Source organism: Eurosta solidaginis, chromosome 4 (assembly GCF_040869045.1).
Source record: "Eurosta solidaginis isolate ZX-2024a chromosome 4, ASM4086904v1, whole genome shotgun sequence".
Classification (NCBI taxonomy): domain Eukaryota; kingdom Metazoa; phylum Arthropoda; class Insecta; order Diptera; family Tephritidae; genus Eurosta; species Eurosta solidaginis.
Window position 1 is genome coordinate 203,237,318 of NC_090322.1, and position 21,973 is coordinate 203,259,290.

Consider the following 21,973-nt stretch of genomic DNA (forward strand, 5'->3'; position numbering starts at 1 on the left):
AATTTTTCATATAGATGCGTTCAACACGATCTTTTGCATGTCAGTAAAATCGCCACAACCGCGCAAGATGTTGCGTTTGTAAAAATAAAGGCACTTTAGACTTAGCAATTGAAGTTTATTTCGCCTTGCCCATTCACAAACGAAATTTCACAAAGCATTGTTATAAACATTCTCACAATTCAAGAAAAATACATATTTGCTAACATATTTCGTGCCTTGCATTTATATCTAATATCTAATATATATTATAAATGGCAAAGTTTGGATGTGAAGATGTTTGGATGTTTGGATGTTTGGATGTTTGTCCAGACGTTTGTCTTTGTGACTCAATCACGCAAGAACGGCTGGACCGATTTGGATGAAATTTTGCACACATATAGCCAATAGTCTAGAAGGATCTACTAACTATATATTTTTGAAAAGGGGCGTGGTACCCGCCCCCTAGGAACAGTTATAATTTAATTATTATATTTTTTCGTCTTTGCGACTGAATCACGCCAGAATGGCTACACGGATTTTGATGAAATTTGGGACACAGACAGTAGTCTACTAGCGAAATTTTTTTCGAACATGGAAAGAGGGGTGGGGGTCCCACGACCCCTTCGAGAAATTATTTTTCAATAATTTTTACACATTATAACTTTACGTATACTGGCCTTCACCAATATCACAGACTCAAGGGGTCAAATAAGTCGAGGGCTTACAAAGTAAGCAGTGACACCCTCCTCCCGCCCCCCCCCCCCCCCCCTTTATCACTCCTCTGGTGTAAAATCTATAAATTGTTATAACTCAATATAAATTTTCTCCTAAATCAATAGTTTTTGGTATCTGGTACATACAGAACGAGATCTAGACAGTTTTGGAGGAACGATCAGTGGTCCTCTCCTCTACTCCCGCCATCCGCCCTCCATCAATTGTTTTTATTAGCACGCTTTTATTAGCTTTACCTGTATGTTTCTATGTAACTTTTTATTCGCTCCAATGCACCTGCTGCCTTATTAACATGGTTTTATAATTAGCTTCACCTTATTTGTAATCCCGCAAGGGTCATATCGAGACCCTCCGGGATCATTTCTGTATAGTTTTCGGGATCCGTCCGGGATCCCGTCGGGGTTATTTTGGGACATTTTCGGGACTATTCCGGAATCATTTAGGGACTATTTCGCGATCATTTGGGGACCCATCCGGCATCATTTCTGGATGGTTTTCGGGATCCGTCCGGGATCCCGTCGGGGTACTTTCGGGATCATTTGCGTACCTTCGAGAGATAAATTCTTGATGGTTTCCGGGATCATTACGGGACTTTTTCGGGGTCAGTTTGGGTCCTTTCCGTAATTATTCCTGGATGGTTTTAGGGATCCGTCCGGGATCCCGTCGGGACCATTTCGGGGCTATTTCGGGATCATTAGGGTTATCTTCCGGCATCATTTCTGGATGGTTTACGGGATCCGTCCGGGATCCCGTCGGTTTCATTTCGGGACCATTTGGGGTCCATTCCGGCATCATTTCTGGATGGTTTTCGGGATCCGTCCGGGATCCTGTCGGGGTCATTTTGGAACTTTTGCGGGATCATTTGGGGTCTCTTCCGGCATCATTTCTGGATGGTTTTCGGGATCCGTCCGGGATCCCGTCGGTGTCATTTCGGGACCATTTGGGGTCCATTCCGGCATCATTTCTGGATGGTTTTCGGGATCCGTCCGGGATACTGTCGGGGTCATTTTGGGACTTTTGCGGGATCATTTGGGGTCTCTTCCGGCATCATTTCTGGATGGTTTACGGGATCCGTCCGGGATCCTGTCGGGGTCATTTTGGGACTTTTGCGGGATCATTTGGGGTCTCTTCCAGCATCATTTCTGGATGGTGTTCGGGATCCGTCCGGAATCCTGTCGGGGTCATTTTGAGACTTTTGCGGGATCATTTGGGGTCTCCTCCGGCATCATTTCTGGATGGTTTACGGGATCCGTCCGGGATCCTGTCGGGGTCATTTTGGGACTTTTGCGGGATCATTTGGGGTCTCTTCCGGCATCATTTCTGGATGGTTTACGGGATCCGTCCGGGATCCTGTCGGGGTCATTTTGGGACTTTTGCGGGATCATTTGGGGTCTCTTCCAGCATCATTTCTGGATGGTGTTCGGGATCCGTCCGGGATCCTGTCGGGGTCATTTTGAGACTTTTGCGGGATCATTTGGGGTCTCTTCCGGCATCATTTCTGGATGGTTTTCGGGATCCGTCCGGGATCCTGTCGGGATCATTTTGGGACTTTTGCGGGATCATTTGGGGTCTCTTCCGGCATCATTTCTGGATGGTTTACGGGATCCTTCCGGGATCCTGTCGGGGTCATTTTGGGACTTTTGCGGGATCATTTGGGGTCTCTTCCAGCATCATTTCTGGATGGTGTTCGGGATCCGTCCGGGATCCTGTCGGGGTCATTTTGAGACTTTTGCGGGATCATTTGGGGTCTCCTCCGGCATCATTTCTGGATGGTTTACGGGATCCGTCCGGGATCCTGTCGGGGTCATTTTGGGACTTTTGCGGGATCATTTGGGGTCTCTTCCGGCATCATTTCTGGATGGTTTACGGGATCCGTCCGGGATCCTGTCGGGGTCATTTTGGGACTTTTGCGGGATCATTTGGGGTCTCTTCGGGCATCATTTCTGTATGGTTTTCGGGATCCGTCCGGGATCCTGTCGGGATCATTTTGGGACTTTTGCGGGATCATTTGGGGTCTCTTCCGGCATCATTTCTGAATGGTTTTCGGGATCCGTCCGGGATCCCGTCGGTGTCATTTCGGGACCATTTGCTGTCCATTCCGGCATCATTTCTGGATGGTTTTCGGGATCCGTCCGGGATCCTGTCGGGGTCATTTTGGGAATTTTGCGGGATCATTTGGGGTCTCTTCCGGCATCATTTCTGAATGGTTTTCGGGATCCGTCCGGGATCCCGTCGGTGTCATTTCGGGACCATTTGGGGTCCATTCCGGCATCATTTCTGGATGGTTTTCGGGATCCGTCCGGGATCCTGTCGGGGTCATTTTGGGAATTTTGCGGGATCATTTGGGGTCTCTTCCGGCATCATTTCTGGATGGTTTACGGGATCTGTCCGGGATCCTGTCGGGGTCATTTTGAGACTTTTGCGGGATCATTTGGGGTCTCTTCCGGCATCATTTCTGTATGGTTTTCGGGATCCGTCCGGGATCCTGTCGGGATCATTTTGGGACTTTTGCGGGATCATTTGGGGTCTCTTCCGGCATCATTTCTGGATGGTTTACGGGATCCTTCCGGGATCCTGTCGGGGTCATTTTGGGACTTTTGCGGGATCATTTGGGGTCTCTTCGGGCATCATTTCTGTATGGTTTTCGGGATCCGTCCGGGATCCTGTCGGGATCATTTTGGGACTTTTGCGGGATCATTTGGGGTCTCTTCCGGCATCATTTCTGAATGGTTTTCGGGATCCGTCCGGGATCCCGTCGGTGTCATTTCGGGACCATTTGGGGTCCATTCCGGCATTATTTCTGGATGGTTTTCGGGATCCGTCCGGGATCCTGTCGGGGTCATTTTGGGAATTTTGCGGGATCATTTGGGGTCTCTTCCGGCATCATTTCTGGATGGTTTACGGGATCTGTCCGGGATCCTGTCGGGGTCATTTTGAGACTTTTGCGGGATCATTTGGGGTCTCTTCCGGCATCATTTCTGTATGGTTTTCGGGATCCGTCCGGGATCCTGTCGGGATCATTTTGGGACTTTTGCGGGATCATTTGGGGTCTCTTCCGGCATCAATTCTAGATGGTTTTCGGGATCCGTCCGGGATCCCGTCGGAGTCATTTCGGAACTTTTTCTCGACTAATACAGGATCATTTGGGGACCCTTTCGGCATCATTTCTGGATAGTTTTCGGGATCCGTTCGGGATCCCGAGGGGGTCATATCGGGACCATTTGGGGTACCTACCGGCATCATTTCTGGATGGTTTACGGGAGACGTCCGGGACCCTGTCGGGGTCATTTTGGGACTTTAGAGGGATCATTTGGGGTCTCCTCCGGCATCATTTCTGGATAGTTTCCGGATCCGTCCGGGATTCCGTCGGCGTAATTTCGGGACTATTAGGGGGTTATTTGGGGACCTTTCTGGCATCATTTCTGGATAGTTTTAGGGATACGTTCGGAATCCCGACGGGGTCATATCGGGACCATTTGGGGTACCTACCGGCATCATTTCTGGTTGGTTTTCGGGATCCGCCCGGGATCATTTCGGGACTATTTCGGGATCATTTGGGTACCTACCTTCATCATTTCTGGATGATTTTCGGGATCCGTACGGGATCCCGACAGGGTCATTTCTGGCCTATTTCGGGATCATTTTGGGGTACCAACCGGCATCATTTCTGGATGATCCGGGATCCGTCCGGGATCCCATCGGGGGAATTTCGGGAATTTTTCGCGACTAATACGGGATCATTTGGGAACCCTTTCGGCACATTTCTGGATGGTTTTCGGGATCCGTCCAGGATCCCGTTAGGGTCATTTCGGGACTTTTCGTGACTACTTCGGGATTATTTTGGGACCCTTCCGGCATCATTTCTGGATAGTTTTCGAGATTTGTCCAGGATTCCGTCGGCATCATTTCGTGACTATTTGGTGTCATTTAGGGACACTTCCGGGATCATTTTAGGTCTCTTCGAAACCGGTAATTCAGCACACATGGCCGTGGATTTACGGCAAATTATTCGTAATTAAAATTCGGTATGTTTTATCTTTAATATATCACAGCTTTTTCGTTCTATTTTTAAATGAATCCTGTAACGAACTATTACAACTATAATTAAAATTTTTGTAATATTTTAACCAACTAAATACCCGAAAAAGCAACACTGCTTTTATTTAAAAACTTCTTTTTGGTTTTTGCTAATTGTAGTTTCACTCCTTTGTTCTATGAGTAGTAATTCTTTCACCCCTGTCATATCAATTAATTTAACTTAGAAACAAAATGTATTTTTTTTAATTCGAAAAAAGTGTATTGTACTATTCATGTAAGCGTGCCCATCAGCTCAGTTAGTTCTTTTTTTTTACTGTATTAAAAAATAAAATACATTGACAGAAAAAATTTTTAAACAGACAACTTGATAAACAGGCTAACGTGAATAGCACATATATTTTATTTTCTCCTTGCGGACGGAGCCGCGGGTAAAGGCTTGTCTAATATATAAAATTCTTCTGTCACGGTTTTAGAGGCTGAACTCCTCCGAAACGGCTGAACCGATTCTCATGAAATTTTGTGAGCATATTGGGTAGGTTTGAGAATCGGCCAACGTCTACCTTTTTTTCGATACTTGTCTAGGGTCTTGAGATCAAAACGTGGACCCGGGTACCCCTAGAATATGTTTATACAATATGGAAGTCAAATGAAAGCTGTTGATGAGTGCTATAGAACAGGATAATTTTCATACAACTGGGAGGCTAGGGTCTCAAGATATAGCCCAAAACGTGGTCCCGGGTACCACTAGAATGTGTTTATACAATATGGATAACAAATGAAAGCTGTTGATGAGTGATTTAGTACAGGATAATTTTCATAAAACTGGGTGGCTAGGGTCTCGAGATATAGCCCAAAACGTGGACCCGGGTACCCCTAGAATGTGCTTATACAATATGGATATCAAATGAAAGCTGTTGATGAGTGATTTAGTAGAAGATAATTTTCATACCCCTGGGTGACTAGTGTCTGGAGATATAGGCCAAACAGGGGCCGGTGAACGCCAAGACAATTTTTTTACATTGTGGGTATTAAATTGAAGCTGCTGATGAGTGCTTTAGTACAGGGAAGTTTTCATACCTATTGGTGACTAGAGTCTCGAGATATAGGCCAAAACGTGGATCAGGGTAACACTAGGACGTGTTTTTACATTATGGATATCAAATTGAAGTTGTTTATGTGTGCTTTAGTACAGAGTAAGTTTTACACCGCTGAGTCACTAGGGTCTCGAGATATAGGCCAAAACATGGACCCGGATACCCTAGAATGTGTGTGTATTATGGATATCAAATGAAAGCTGTTGCTGAGAGCTCTAAAGTTCATTGTGATATTTGATTTAGTCGCATCAACCTGGCAAAACTGATAAATATGCACGCGAAGCCGAAATAAAGACAAGAATTAATAATACCCACATACCTGTTTACATACGTCCTATTCGATACGCCTGAAATTTTGTATATAAATTTGCCTATATTAGTATTTACGATGCTTTTTTCCGTGATGTATACCAGAGACGGACTGAGACTGGGATTAGGACTAGGACTGGGACTGAGACTGAAACTCGGAGTGGGACTGGGACTGAGACTCGGAATGGGACTGGAACAAAATACATACCACCCTCTGGGACTGGCAATAAGAGATGAAGAAGAAGGAGAAAAACTTGAGAGAAGAGAAAAGAGAGAAGGAGACTGAGAAAGAGATAGAATGAGAGGAAGCGAAAAAGACGGAGGGAGGAGTGAATAAAAGGATTAAGAAAAAGTGAAGAGGGGGAGGGCAGAGTTAGACGGAAAAAACTTATTAAAATGTATGCAGATAGGCCAAATTTAAGGCAGAACAACGTCTGCCGGGTCTGCTAGTATCTTATAACTGATAAAAATTTTAAAACCAACGAGAGGGAAAAATAGTTTCACTTGCTGAGTGTAAAAGCGCACGTATCCAAAGCAAATGTCGAATTCTTCTTCTTATGCTTTGCTTGCAATAAAAGTTGGAAGTTGGCTACTTTTTCATGTCATATGTGCCAGTGTCGCTTGATCTGTCGCTTGTGTGCCGTGCTTGAGTGCAAGTTATGTTTCTCGAAGTCACTGAAGACTCCGTGAACCAAAAAACGAATTTCGTTTTTCGAAAGATATTATACTCCCACTGATTCTTTTAAAGTTGACCCATCCAAATGACATAATGAGTTTGGATTTAAATAGGAATTCATGTTGTTAAGAATTGAGCTGTTTTAAATGATGATTAAATAAAATTAAATTATTTTGGTAAATTTTGCTAGAAATATTCACACAATAAGAATAAGTACTTTCTTTACAATATTTCAATTCTTCTGGGCGTGGTGCTTAACCAAAGTGGCAGAAATATGTGACTTGATACGTCCATTGGCTCTGAAACATTGGAAAATGCATCATTGTTTTAGTTTCAATTTTCTTCTTATAAATACACTATAAGTAAAACAGCATACTTACAACGTTTTATATGACTTTGTCGGGCATTATTTTCGAAAATTAAAAAAAAGGGTTTCGACATTTTCAATGGCAATATGCCACCCCTTAAACTGGTGTAATCTGCTTAAGGGTTGCGATATTTATCACTTACATGCAAAGGAATAATTTGGGAGGGCGGTACAATCTTTTTGCGGAAATCGTAGTTTTAAAACCACTCTAATGTACATATATGTATGTGTGTACCAAAGTATATGCAACCTTGAAAGCTTGTGTGTGAATTTTATCAAATTTCTATAAAATATTCGAATTTACATACCTTATCAAACCGCGTACTTATTTATATATGTATGTATGTGTGTAGGTGTGCATGTATCCTGCACAAATTTTGCTTCAATTTTATAGAAGCTGTAACGACATGAAAAAAGGGTAAGTAATTAATTTTGCTTTTGAAAGATGAAGTTACAAAACGTTTTTTAATTTCATTTTGATTAATACTATAAAAGCAAAGCAAGCATAAACAAAATATAAAATAAGGATGATTATTAATTTCTTCTAGTTTCAAATGGTAATACCAGAAAGATAATGTTAAATTCTTAAAGACGAGGAAAAAATCGACTACTGAAGGAAAGAAAAATGGAATATGGTAATTGAATTTTCCTACTTCTCATAAGAGAGCATCCCTTCTTCACTCTCTACCCTATTTTGTTTTAATATATCTTCCACTTATTTCTTACTCTTGTCCATCCCTTATTCTATTTATGTTCCTCTCACTTCCTAACCCATTTCCACTCCAACTACCGCTCCGACTTCCACTACCACTACTACTTCCACCTCGATTCCCATTCTTACTCTCGCACTCACTCCTACTCGCACTAGCACTCCTAGTACTACTTTTACTCCTATTCTGACTCCCAGTACCGCAATAAGCTCATCCAATCTTGAGGCCAACAGTTGCCAACAGACTTTGCACTCGCTCTTATATATAAGAAAGAAATTGCACCACCCTGTTTTGCCTTCAGTGATGAAAGAGCCCAATTATTAAGCTCGTCAAAAAGAAGCCCCTTTACTATGTCGAGTCAAGGAGGCACCTTTGTGCTAAATTTCAAGCAAATTGCATCACGTATTAAACGTTTTGGAAAATATTGGTCACCTGACCTCTTCCCGGTCAAAAAAGTGCCCTGTATCGAAGCAAACCGCACAATAAATTTTAAATTTGTGATTAGCTCGGTATACTTTCAGGAAATAAAATTTTCTCATATAATAAGATAATAAGCTAGTTAAGGAGGTGCCCCAGTGCCAAATCTAAAGCAAGTAAAACAAGTTGAACTATTAATACAATTTGTTAGAATAGATATGAACCTGCTCCAACTCCCAGAATGAAAAGTTTCTCGAATATTCATTTGGCCACCTGTACTTTTTTTCAAACGAATCGGCTAATTTGGCCAAAGAGGTATCCCTGTAACTTATTTCAGGCAAATCGCACTATGAACTAGTTGTTTTAAATAGTTCGGAGTTGGTCCACTTTCCGGAGAGAAGTTTCTCAGACAATATGCCAGTCAAGAAGGTAACCCTTTGCCAGTTCGATTTTTTAGAATAGGTCGGGCCCTGTTCCACTTTCCGCAATGAAAAGTTTCTGAAACAATAAGTTATTCAAGAAAGGTACTTCCTGTACCGAATTTTAAGGAATTCCTACCATAAATTCCTTTTTTTTAGAACAGGTATGCCCCTGGTTCGGTTCTCAGGAAGATAAAAAATAAAACGAATCCAACTGTGAATCTAAAACAGCCGCATGAGTACACACTCAAAACTTCATCAAAGTCGCTCCAACAGCTTAGGAGCAGTTCAGCCACTAACACACGTACAAAAGAAATATATATATAAAGAAAAGAAATTCTTACTCATTAAATTAAAACTTAATAAAAAAAAAGAATTATGTATGTAACTGTCAAGACAGTGGATTTTTAGTCGAAGTTCTCAACTTTACAGCCGGGTTCTTTTATTCACAAAGCTAACCCGTACATGTAAATAATTAAATTAAAGAAAAGTGTTATACGAAAATTAGAAATTCCTACGCAATAAATTGAATTTTTCCTCAATTTTGTATACATTTTTGGTCGTTGTTTTTTCTGTGTGTAAAGACAACCCCTCCACTATTATTGATTCTGTGTAGAAGATAAGAAATCTGGACTTTGGCATGCGACACTATTTAAGGGGTCTTTAATCGGTTCAATAACAAAAAAAAATATTTATTTTATATTAAAATACCACCCTAATATATGAACGAATGTAGTTGGTGTGAAGTTTAAAAAAAAAAAAAAAAAAAAAAATCTATAGTCTGTAGTTTCTTCGTTACTTTCGCCGTTCCTAACACCGACAGCACATACTGCGTTTAATCAACCGCGACATAACCATTATCTCGGCACCACAAAAACGTGATTCGTTTGCTTGAATTTGTGTTAAATGTTTATCTCAATGTTGATTGAGAAAAACAGCTTAACTTATTCAAAATGTTTGTTGCAGCTTTAGCAAAATGCATATTTGCCCTTGCAATAATAACGTTTTCAAAAAAATCCAGTATTATCAGTGATTTGCACCAGATGGCGCAACACTGAATAAATATAGTTGGTAAAAAGGAATAGAAGTAGCAAATTCTGCGCAGCTATGGCAGGTTGTCCGAAAAATTTTCTACTTACTATTCCAAAAACAAAATACAATTTTTCAAATTTAGAAAAATTAAAAAATAACAATAATTATCATTAGAAAAAATTATTTTTCTGGCCTTGAGCTCAATAGGCAGATAAAAACAAAAAAACAATAGTTTTTCAAAACAAATTAGCTGAAATAATGAACAACTAAAGCTACATTCATATATAAAATCTCAACATTGAACATAAATAGCAAAATCAAATTTAACTTCGGCTGCTTTGGCCGCTTTATGTGATGCCAAACTTCATTAATCAGCATTGCGTCATAAAGGAAGTATATTAAAAAGATATAAAAGTGCTGCGCAATGTTTCAAGTCCAACCAATTATAGCCAAAGTTCTATTATTTTGCTTAGAACTCAGGCGGTTATTTCTTTCTCTGGCTCGCATGATTAATTATAAGTACTACCGTCATCAACTTAGTGTCACCAGTAGCGCGAATAACACCAAACCCCCGATTCGAGATATCATTTGACTCAATGGTGCATGTACCGCCACCAATTCAGTGTTGAGTAACGTCAAAAATTCGATCGGTGCCGTTGTGCTAACTCACTGCGCTACCACCGGTCGAAGCGTTGGGGGCATAGCGTCAACTCCACAAAAAAGGCGTCAATACCCAGGCTAACAAAGAAATTTTACTCAAAATCGATGAAAATATTTTCGAATTTTGTACTGAAATTTGCACTCAAGTACAACAGAAAGGAAAAAGTACACAGAAAATTAACTCCAAATTATTTTGAATGTAAAGTTTTGGTTTCAGGAATTTTTACTCAGAATACAGAACAGTAAATAGTTGAGCTGCGAGTTGTGCATTTTTTTTTTTTTTTTTTGTAATTTTCTCCAGAATTTTACCCTCAAAATAATTTTGAAATGCAGAACTGATTGATGCTCAGAGAATAAAAGCGAGTTGTCCGATCTCGACTAAAGCATTTTCGAATTTAACTTATTCTTTTATACTAAGGTGACGTGAGATGCCAAAATGGGTATACAATGTTCGGTTTTGTACGAAACTTGCCCAACTTACTTGTTGACATTCCTTTGCTTCACTTTGATACGCCCACAGCATTTACTCATTATAGTAACTTTTTAGGATTGAAAGCATGAAATTGCATACATTTTTCATTTTATATTCAAATTGAATACCAATTTGTAATAAAGTCCATAAATACAATTTGAATACAAAATAATGAATGGTTTCGCACAGTAGACAAGCAAAAATAATATGCAATACAAAGACAAGAAATGAATTTCAGACAAAGCTAATGTAATAGAGAGGCGTAATGCTGACAAAACGAAGGAAAAACAAGTAAGGAAGGCTAAGTTCCGGTGTAACCGAACATTACATACTCAGTTGAGAGCTATGGAGACAAAATAAGGGAAAATCACCATGTAGGGAAATGAACCTGGGTAACCCTGGAATGTGTTTGTATGACATGCATATCAAATGGCAGGTATTAAAGAGTATTTTAAGAGGGAGTGGGCCATAGTTCTATAGGTGGACACCTTTTCGAGATATCGCCATAAAGGTGGACCAGGGCTGACTCTAGAATTTGTTTGTACGATATTGGTATCAAATGAAAGGTGTTAATGAGTATTTTAAAAGAGAGTGGGCCTTTGTTCTATAGGTGGACGCCTTTTCGAGATATCGCCATAAAGGTGGGCAGGGACGACTCCAGAATGCGTTTATACAATATGGGTATCAAACGAAAGGTGCTAATGAGTATTTTAAAAGGGAGAGGGCCTTAGTTCTATGGGTGGACGCCTTTTCGAAATATCGATATAAAGGTGGACCAGGGGTGACTCTAGAATTTGTTTGTACGATATGGGTATCAAATGAAAGGTGTTAATGAGTATTTTAAAAGGGAGTGGGCCTTAGTTCTATAGGTGGACGCCTTTTCGGGATATCGCCATAAAGGTGGACCAGGGGTGACTCTAGAATTTGTTTGTACGATATGGGTATCAACTGAAAGGTGTTAATGAGTATTTTAAAAGGGAGTGGGCCTTAGTTCTAAAGGTGGACGCCTTTTCGAGATATCAACATAGGTGGACCAGGGGTGACTCTAAAATGCGTTTGTACGATATGGGAATCAAATGAAAGGTGTTAGTGAGTATTTTAAAACGGAGTGGGCCTTAGTTCTATAGGTGGACGCCTTTTCGATATATCGCCATAAAGGTGGACCAGTGGTGACTCTATAATGTGTTTGTACAAAATGGGTGTCAAATTAAAGGTATTAATAACAATTTTAAAAGGGATTGGTGGTAGGTGTATATGTGAAAGCGTTTTAAAGATTTCGGACAAACTGTGGACCAGGGTAACCCACAACACCATCTGTCGGGTACCGCTAATTTATTTATATATGTAATACCACGATGCCATGATTCCAAGGGCTTTCGGTTTCGCCCTGCAGAACTTTTTCATTTTATTCTACTTAATAATGGTAGGTGTCACACCCATTTTACAAAGTTTTTTTCTAAAGTTATATTTTGTGTCAATAAACCAATGAAATTACCATGTTTCATCCCTTTTTTCGTATTTGGTATAGAATTATGGCATTTTTTCATTTTTCGTAATTTTCAAATCAAAAAAGTGGGCGTGGTCATAGTCGGATTTCGGCCATTTTTTATACCCATACAAAGTGTGTTCATATAATTATGTGAACTGAGTTTAGTAAAGATATATCGATTTTTGCTCAAGTTATCGTGTTAACGGCCGAGCGGAAGGACAGACGATCTACTGTGTATAAAAACTGGGCGTAGCTTCAACCGATTTCGCCCTTTTTCACAGGAAACAGTTACCGTCCTAGAATCTAAGAGCCTACCAAATTTCGCAAGGATTGGTAAATATTTGTTCGACTTATGGCATTAAATGTATCCTAGACAAATCAAATGAAAAAGGGTGGAGCCACGCCCATTTTGAAATTTTCTTTTGTTTTTGTATTTTGTTGCACCATATCATTACTGGAGTTGAATGTTGACATAATTTACTTATATACTGTAAAGATATTAAGTTTTTTGTAAAAATTTCACTTTAAAAAAATTTTTTTTTAAAGTGGGCGTGGTCGTTCTCCGATTTTGCTAAGTTTTATAAAGCATACATATAGTAATACAAGTAACGTTCCTGCCAAATTTCATCATGATATCTTCAACGACTGCCAAATTACAGCTTGCAAAACTTCTAAATTACCTTCTTTTAAAAGTGGGCGGTGCCACGCCCATTGTCCAAAAATTTTCTTGTTTTTTATTCTGCGTCATAAGTTCAACCCACCTACCAAGTTTCATCACCTTATCCGTCTTTGGTAATGAATTATCGCACTTTTTCGATTTTTCGAAATTTTCGATATCGAAAAAGTGGGCGTGGTTATAGTCCGATATCGTTCATTTTAAATAGCGATCTGAGATGAGTGCCCAGGAACCTACATACCAAATTTCGTCAAGATACCTCAAAATTTACTCAAGTTATCGTGTTAACGGACGGACGGACTGACATGGCTCAATCAAATTTTTTTTCGGTACTGATGATTTTGATATATGGAAGTCTATATATATCTCGATTCCTTTATACCTGTACAACCAACCGTTATCCAATCAAAGTTAATATACCCTGTGAGCTCTGCTCAACTGAGTATAAAAATACAACAATTTTATAGATGCCGCGGGTAAACAAATATCGCACTAAAGCATTGAGTGGAATTAAATAAAATGTTGCATGAAATTAGATTTATTATGACGCTTCGGCGTTGAAGTGTAGGAACGATAAAACAAACAAGTAGCGAAAAAAACAAAGAAATGAAATGGAAAAAAATACAATTGGATTGTACGCAACGCGAAAGTTAATACAGACAATAGGGTGTAAAGCCAAAGAGAAAAAGAAACAATAGCCGTGTTTTTTAACACGCGCGTATACGTTTCGTTTGCGCGTGTTAAAAAACGCCTATCTTCGCTTAGATAATGCTTAGGAGACCCATCTAGCGGCTGTGGTAAAACAACTAGCTACAGCAACAGGGTGTAGCGAAAAGCGGAGACGCAACGCTCTGATGGCCATAGGGTATAACATATAGCTGAATCAGTTGCGATGAATTGTGGACACACATATAATACATAGAATTAGTGTACAGGGTGAAACAAAGACACATATTTCAGTTACATCTGAGTATAATGCGTATTGAAATTTAGTAGGACAAAATTTATGCGCAGCAATTTCAGAGGTGTATTTATAGTTTGTCTCTTAGCAGTCAATATAAAGTTTAAGCGTAAACGGATATACGCGTGTTAAAAAACACGGCTAATATAAGGCTGATAAGGGGTGCACATCAGAATGGAATGCCTAATGGCAACAAGAAGGAAGCCGTTGTTAAAATAAATTTGTTAGAAATGCAAAATTTTATTGACAAGTCAAATGAACAGAATATCGTTAGGAAAAATCAATACGTCTTATACATTAAATTCGTTAAGTGTTGATTGGTGTATGTCATAACTCATTGGATTGCATTTTACACAGACATAAGTCAATAAGTGTAGGAAATGAGTGGGAAATTGAAAGGTAAATCCCTCTCTGGACGAATAAAAACCATGCTCTGGACGTTGCTCATCATATCTGTCGCGATGTATGGCTCGGAATCATAGACTGTGTTTAGGAACTGAGATGGCTATTGGAGAGAAAAATTCTCTCTAAATTCTATTTATGGTCATGTCCGTGCTGCCGACCGACGATTATCAAAGGAGATGCGGTATGAGCTTTTCACAGATATGCAGATAGTGCAGCGAAGAAATACTCAAAGTCTTCCCTGACTAAATCATATGATGCGAATGGATGAAGACGCTTAGTTCAAGAAGGTATTTCAGTCCGCACCTCATCTCGGAAGTAGGGGTAGGGGGAGACCTACACTGAGTTGGGAGAGGAAGAGGGAGTAAGACTTGAAATTTTTTGGTTCTCCCAACTGGCGTCAGATTTCTCGAAACAGGGATAGCCCAGTCGTAACTTGTTACGAAACGGCCAAAATCGCTAATGTGGCTAAGAGCCACCTTTTGAAGATGATGATTATATTTCTTAAACTTTTTTTGAGGAAGCGAATTGATAGATATTTGTATAGACGAAACGATTGAATTGAAAGGCGTAGGAAGGAGAAAGAAACTAAGAAAAAGATAGAGATAGTGGAAATGGAGAAGGGAGAAGGGGAGGGAGCTACATAGAGGATGGAAATGTCGAGAGAGAGGAAAGGAGGGAAAAATATGGAGGGGGACAGAGACGCATATAGGGAGAAAAGGAAATGGAGAAGTGATTAAAAGAAGAAGAAAAGATAGAAAGGGCGAGAGGGTAGGGAGTAAGAGATGAAAGAACACAATGCAGATAAACCAAAGTAAGGTCAGACCAACGTCCGCCTTGGTCTGCTAATATATGAATGAAAATTGCTTCACATAGACCACAGCTTCTATTTTTTGTTTACTGAGTTACCGTCAACCTTAAGGTTTCGCTGGCAAGGCCATATTTTTTACATGGATAAAGAAAACTACAGTCCAGGAAGTATTGTATTCCAAACAACACAGCACTGAGGAAGAGTTCACGGAGATGAGAGAAAGAGGTGGAAGAAAGACTCGGTCTCCATTAGCACTCCAAACTGACGTAAATTTTCGTGAAACTGGGATGGCCCATATAATAACTGATAATCTGAATTTTAAAAATGATGGCGTTGTCCTATAGTTTTGTCTGCTAAACCAGCTTTAGCCACTTGGAGTATAATTTTCACCAAAATGTAAAAGAAACAAGTTTGTGAAAACGTCTGTGATATCAAATAACCTTCAAAGTTAGACTTTTGTTAATTTTTTATTTGATATAAGGTCAACCGAGCCTTGTATGCATACAACTACATATCTGAATACACTACGCTGCTTAGCATAAACATCCCTTTTTTTACTTCCACCATATTTGATTTTTAGCTTTTTGTGCTATTTCTTTATCTCATCGCCATTTCATTTACATATATCCCTGTTTTTGATCAATGAAATGGAAATTTGTGTACACATACAAACATACTGATAGCATCGATATACATATATATATATTTTTATACCAACTTGTTCTGAGCAAGGCATTATTATGGTACACAAATTCAAAATGTAACAAAGTTGTCCTATCCACGCTACTATTTATACGCCACTCATTGGCAAATATCGGGGCTGGTTTCGTGTATATTTCGATTTGTTTTCGGTTTCCTATGAGGATTATTTCGGGAATATTTTGAGATATTTTTAGAAAATTTGCGAGTCATTTCGGGATCATTCCTGATTTTTCTTCTGATAATTTCTTTTTTTTTTTTCTGCGCAAAATTTTCATAAAAATAGTTGGCCATTCTCATAATTATTCAAGATTTCCGAAAAATGTCAAGACCTAGGATTGTTTTCGAATACTTTCGGGACAACTTCAGTTTAATATCTTTGTTGTTTTCGGCATAGTTTCAAAATTGTTTTCCGATTAATAAAAAATTAGTTTTTCACAATTTTCAGGCTGTTAAGCGATCCTACCGATTTTATTTTGAAATCAGTTCGAAATTAATTTTGGATGGTTTTAGTTTCATATCGTGACAATTTTTATACTCAGCTGAGCAGAGCTCACAGGGTATATTAATTTTGTTCGCATAACGGTACCCCGTAACGACATAAACTAATCGAGATAGATATAGACTTCTATATAGCAAAATGATCTGGGCGAAAAAGAAATTAGTTTAGCAATGTCCGTCCGTCCGTAAACAGGTAAACTTGAGTAAATGTTGAGGTATCTTAATGAAATTTGGCATGTAGGTTCCTGTGCACTCCTCTTAGATCGCTATTTAAAATCGGACTATAACCACGCCCACTTTTTCGGTATCGAAAATTTCGAAAAACCGAAAAATTGCGATAACTCATTACCAAAGACGGATAAAGCGATGAAGAAAATTAGTAAATATAATTTTCTTCCGATCTGTTTGGATAATATTTATGTATATTTTAAGCTACGCAGATCTATTGTGTTGGGTGCAAATAAAAATAAGATTAAAGATTATTCCACCTTTCAGCTCGACGTTTCGCGAAATTTCTTTGGCATCTTCAGGAGCGTGACAAATGATGGAAAATTAACGAAAAACACAATTTTTACTAAAACATTTAAACATTAAAACATTTGAATATTAAAAAATTGCGGAAAGTTAATAAAGTACAAAAAATCGATACCACCTACATGCGGTAAACTTGTCATACTATTAACTACTATTAACTTTCCGCAATTTTTTAATATTCAAATGCTTTAATTCTAGTAAAAATTGTGTTTTACGTTAATTTTCCATCATTTGTCACGCTCCTGAAGATGCCAAGGAAATTTGGCGAAACGTCGAGCTGAAAGGTGGAATAATCTTTATTCTTATTTTTATTTGCATCCAACACAATAGATCTGCGTAGCTTAAAATATACATGAAAATTAGTAAAATTTAGGACAATGGGCGTGGCATCGCCCACTTTTAAAAGAAGGTAATTTAAAAGTTTTGCAAGCTTTAATTTGGCAGCTGAGTATGTATTGTTCGCTTACACCCGAATTAGCCTTCCTTACTTGTTTTTTATTGTTTTCGTATAACTCAAGAATTTTTTTCGCCTTTTCTTTGTATTATTTCGGTTTCAGTTCGGCGCTATCTTTTGATAATATTAGTATTATATCTGAATGTGTTGGCTATTACTTTCGAAATAGATTTAAGATAATTTCTTGATCAAAACTATCTATGGATGATTTCAGGACTATATCTGAAATTCTTCGCCATAATTTTGCGATAATTTCAAAACAATTTGATGAGAGTGTCGTATTTTTTTTGTATTCTAAATTTTTTTGCATAACTTCCGAACTATTTAGGAAGCCTCTAGAACTGTTTTTGAATCACTCCGAGACTATTTTGGAATCACTCAGCAAAAAAATGTTTTTAACTTGGAACTAGGTATATCAAGCTTGGTTTCACCCACACAAAGCCTTCCTTATTAGTTATTATACCTTTCATGAACATGAAATGGTATATTAACTTTGGTCCGATGTTTGTAACGTTGAGAAATATAGAAGATAGACTCACCATTAAGTATACCGAATTGATCAGGGCGACGAACTGAGTTGATATAGCCATGTCTGTCCGTCCGTCTGTCTGTTTGAACGCAAACTAGTCCCTCAAATTTTGAGATATCTCAATGAAATTTGGCACAAGGATGTATTTTTGAATTATATTAGACATTTGTCGGATCCGGTAGGATCGAACCACTATAACTTATATCTCCCATACAACCGATCGTTCAGATAAGACGATTTTGGTCATTCCTGCCACAATTTAGAAAGTATAAGCGAGAAACTCGGTGATATACATATATTCTAATATTTCATAGAAGATATCCTGAAAAATCACTTTGATCGGAGCTATATATAGTTATATCCCATACAACCGATCGTTCAGATAGAAACATTTTTGGCCATTTTCTCCCTTAATTTAGAAAATATAAACGTGAAACTCTGTGATATATATTTTAATATATCATAGAAGATTTTCTGAAAAAATCACTTTGATCGGAGCTCTATATAGTATATATCTCATATTCAGATAGAAAGATTTTTGGCAATTTCTCCCTTAATTTCCAATATAAAAACGTTAAACTTGGTGATATTTATTCTAATATATCATAGAAGATTTCATGAAAAAATCATTTCGATCGGAGCTATATATAATATATATCCCATACAACCGATCGTTGAGATAAGGGTATTTTTTGCCATTTTTCATATTTATCTTAAAATCGTTTAGGTATGTACATCTATTCACTATATAGTTCTTATCTTATACAGCGCATTATTTGGAGATTACGAATGGGATAAGATTATTGCTCAGCCCCATTAATGAAAGGTATGAAGTCTTCGGCACAGCCGAAGATAGTCCCGTCCTTACTTGTTTTTCTTTTATGTTGGTGATCAATCAGTTGGAAATTCATTGTCTGGTAATTCAGTTAAACCACTGTCCATAATAAACCTAATCGAGGCCACTTATCGCTAGATAAATCAATCAAAAACTTTTGCTATAATTCAATTTTATGAAAAAATTTAATGCAAACAATATCAGCCACATATATCTACAGTCATATATCTAAATATGTTGATTGAGCCGACCTTCGTTGTCGTATTTAAAAAAAACTGCGCAGTCATCACAAATATATGACATGGAATCAAGTGAGCTCATATAAATGATGTCTATTTTATATGGCTTTGCACCGCTTTTAGTTCAAATGGAATTTCACATTTTCTTTCCTTAATTTTTTCACATACTGGACATCAGTCCTGTAAGTTAAAGGGCAGTGGTAATAAATTTGTTTTTATGTAAATGTAATACATATTCAAAGGATATATAAACCCAAAATTTTCTGGCTAGTTAATGATTTTTTTTTTGTGCGATCAAAGGTAAAATATGTTTCAATGGAAAAGATGCATAAATACTTTATCCTCATATAAAAAGAAGGATATATGTATGTTTCTATGCAGCTTTATGACTTCCGAAACCACTACGCCGATTTTGTTCAAATTTGTAGGATAGCTTCACAGCAAACCAAAAAACTTTTAAAAATGTTCAAAAGTTAAACATAGGGGCGCTTTTTCAACCGGCGCATGAAGGTCAGTTATTTTAGTTGCATTATTTATTATATTGTTGGTGTTTTCCAAAACTTTATAGATCTAGAAGGTGGGCGTAGTTATCGTCCAATTTCGGAATGGGAGACAAGTACCAAGGAACCTGCATTCCAAACTTCAAAATTTACACTAGTTATACGGACTGATCAAAGGGCGGCTGGATATGACTAGGAACTCAAGAGATTGTTAAGCGCAACCGTTTCAAGGTGCAGTGCAACTTTTAGCTTCTCCAACCTAATGTTGTTGTTGTTGTTGTAGCAATGCTCGCCCCACCTAATAGCGAATAGAGAACCCAGCCGTAAGAAGTGAAAAAACACAAGCAGGTCCTCGGTGAACTCCATAAACAGGCGTCGGACCTTTATGCCGGGAATTGCCCGGTGAATCCAGTACTTAACGAAAATTATCCAAAACTTGCGCAAGAGGAACGCATACTCCCCAGGGAAACGCGTGTCACTCTTGCTCAACTTCGTTCTGGATACTGTAACAGGTTAAGCTCTTACCTATCCAGAATCAACCCCGACATACAAAATGTATGCCCCGCTTGCAATGTGTCCCCACATGACACCAACCATCTCTTTAATTGTAATGTGGAACCAACGCCTTTAACACCCCTTTCCTTATGGTCAACCCCTGTTGAAACGGCAAGTTTCCTTGGACTCCCGTTAGAGGATATTGATGACAATTTGTGATCGGTCGCGGCTATTAGGTGGGGCGAGCATTGCTACAACAACAACAACATCTTTGGGCCTGGGCCTGTGGCCATTATTGTGCATTCATCGGCGTAGGAAATGATTGTGACTCCTTCCGGTGGTGAAGGTAGCTTAGATATGTAGAAATTAAACAAAAGTGGGGATAGGACACCACCCTGTGGCACCCCCTGTTTAATTCTCCTTGGTTTTGATGTTTCGTTTCTAAATTGCACCGATGCCTGCCGACCACCCAGATAATTTGCGGTCCACCTTTTAAGACATGCGGATAGACCCTTCCAGGTCCTGCAGTAACGAGCCATGGTTGACCGTATCAAAAGCTTTTGATAGGTCTAGCGCTACGAGTACTGTTCTATGGTGGGGGGTATTGATTTAAACCGCAATTTATCTGGGTGCTAATGGCATTTAGCGCGGTGGTAGTGCTATGGAGTTTTCTGAAGCCATGCTGATGAGGGGCTAGCTGCAAATTTGCTTGGAAATAAGGGAGAAGAATGGCTTCAAGCGTCTTTGCCACTGGCGATAGGAGAGATATCGGACGATGCGACTCACCTATGTTAGCTGGTTTCCCAGGCTTTAGTAGCGGGACCACCTTGGCCATTTTCCATTTCTCGGGTATGACAAAGGTGGAAAGAGACAGATTGAAGACATGTGCTAAATATTTGAACCCCTATTTCCCTAGGTTTTTAAGCATCGGCATGGCTATGCCGTCTGGGTCCACTGCTTTGGATGGTTTAGCACGACCAATGGCGTCCTCAACCTCTTTAGCGGTGATGTTGAATGCGCTGAATTTGTGTTTATGTGCGCGTCTATTGGCTCTCCGTCTATCTTTGTCGACCGTAGGATGCATTATATATTGTCGGCAGAAAGCGCTCGCGCATTTTTTCGCGTCCGAAAGCACTTTGTCGCCAAAGGCGATGGTAACTTTGTCTTTGTGCTTAGTCGGATTCGATAGGGACTTTACGGTGGACCAAAGTTTACCGACACCGGTAGAGAGGTTACAACCTCTTAGGTGCTCCTCCCATTTCGCCCGCTTGTGTTCATCTACAAGCAATCTGATGCGTTGGTTTATATCCCTTATTTGGGGGTCGCCTGGGTCAAGCTGTCTTATAAGGTCACGTTCTCTCACTAAGTTTGCGGCCTCCGCCGGAAAGTGGGGCCGGATTTCGGGAACTCTCTCGGCGGGAATGAAATGTGCCGAGGCGGATTTAATGACCTTACGGAAGGCACGCTCCCCTTGGCGGGCATCAGTCGAGATAGGGAGGGCAGCTAGGCGGCTGTCTGTAAAGGATTTATATTCTTCCCACTTTCCTTTTTTGAAGTTTATGAAAGTGCGTTTTCTCCAACCTAATCGTCAACCTCTGTTACCCGTGGCAAATCTTGTTTCTATAGCAGGCTAGGCTCTGGTAACACAAAGTTCCTCATGGAGCTAGGGAGGGTGATAGCCTGGAAACTTCAATGTAGACACATTTTATCATTCCCCACATGGTTGGGCTTGTATCTCAATAGTGCTCATTACAGGAACATAATGGATCTAAATATATCCGACAAAGGAAAATCAACACCGATAGCACTCTATCGTGATATTTCTATGTGTTTATTATCGTCATAGAAATAACTGCAATAATTGCAAATTTGAACTTAAATAACGTTACTTGCAATTTTACAGTAATTTTCTTACTTAGGAATAATTTATAGTAATGAGGAAA

The 21,973-nt window shown here is 39.3% G+C and overlaps 1 protein-coding gene across 5 annotated transcripts in view; it reads right to left on the reverse strand.

The window, feature by feature from the left end:
* kairos overlaps positions 1–21,973 on the reverse strand; it is a 546,037-nt gene that overhangs the window by 191,089 nt on the left and 332,975 nt on the right. For 3 of the 5 annotated variants that reach the window (XM_067784589.1, XM_067784587.1, XM_067784586.1), the window contains exon 4: positions 7,504–7,592. The exons of the other annotated variants lie outside the window; for them this stretch is intronic. The gene's annotated coding sequence lies outside the window, so the exon portion shown is untranslated. The remainder of the gene's footprint in view (positions 1–7,503; positions 7,593–21,973) is intronic. 5 annotated transcript variants of the gene reach the window in all.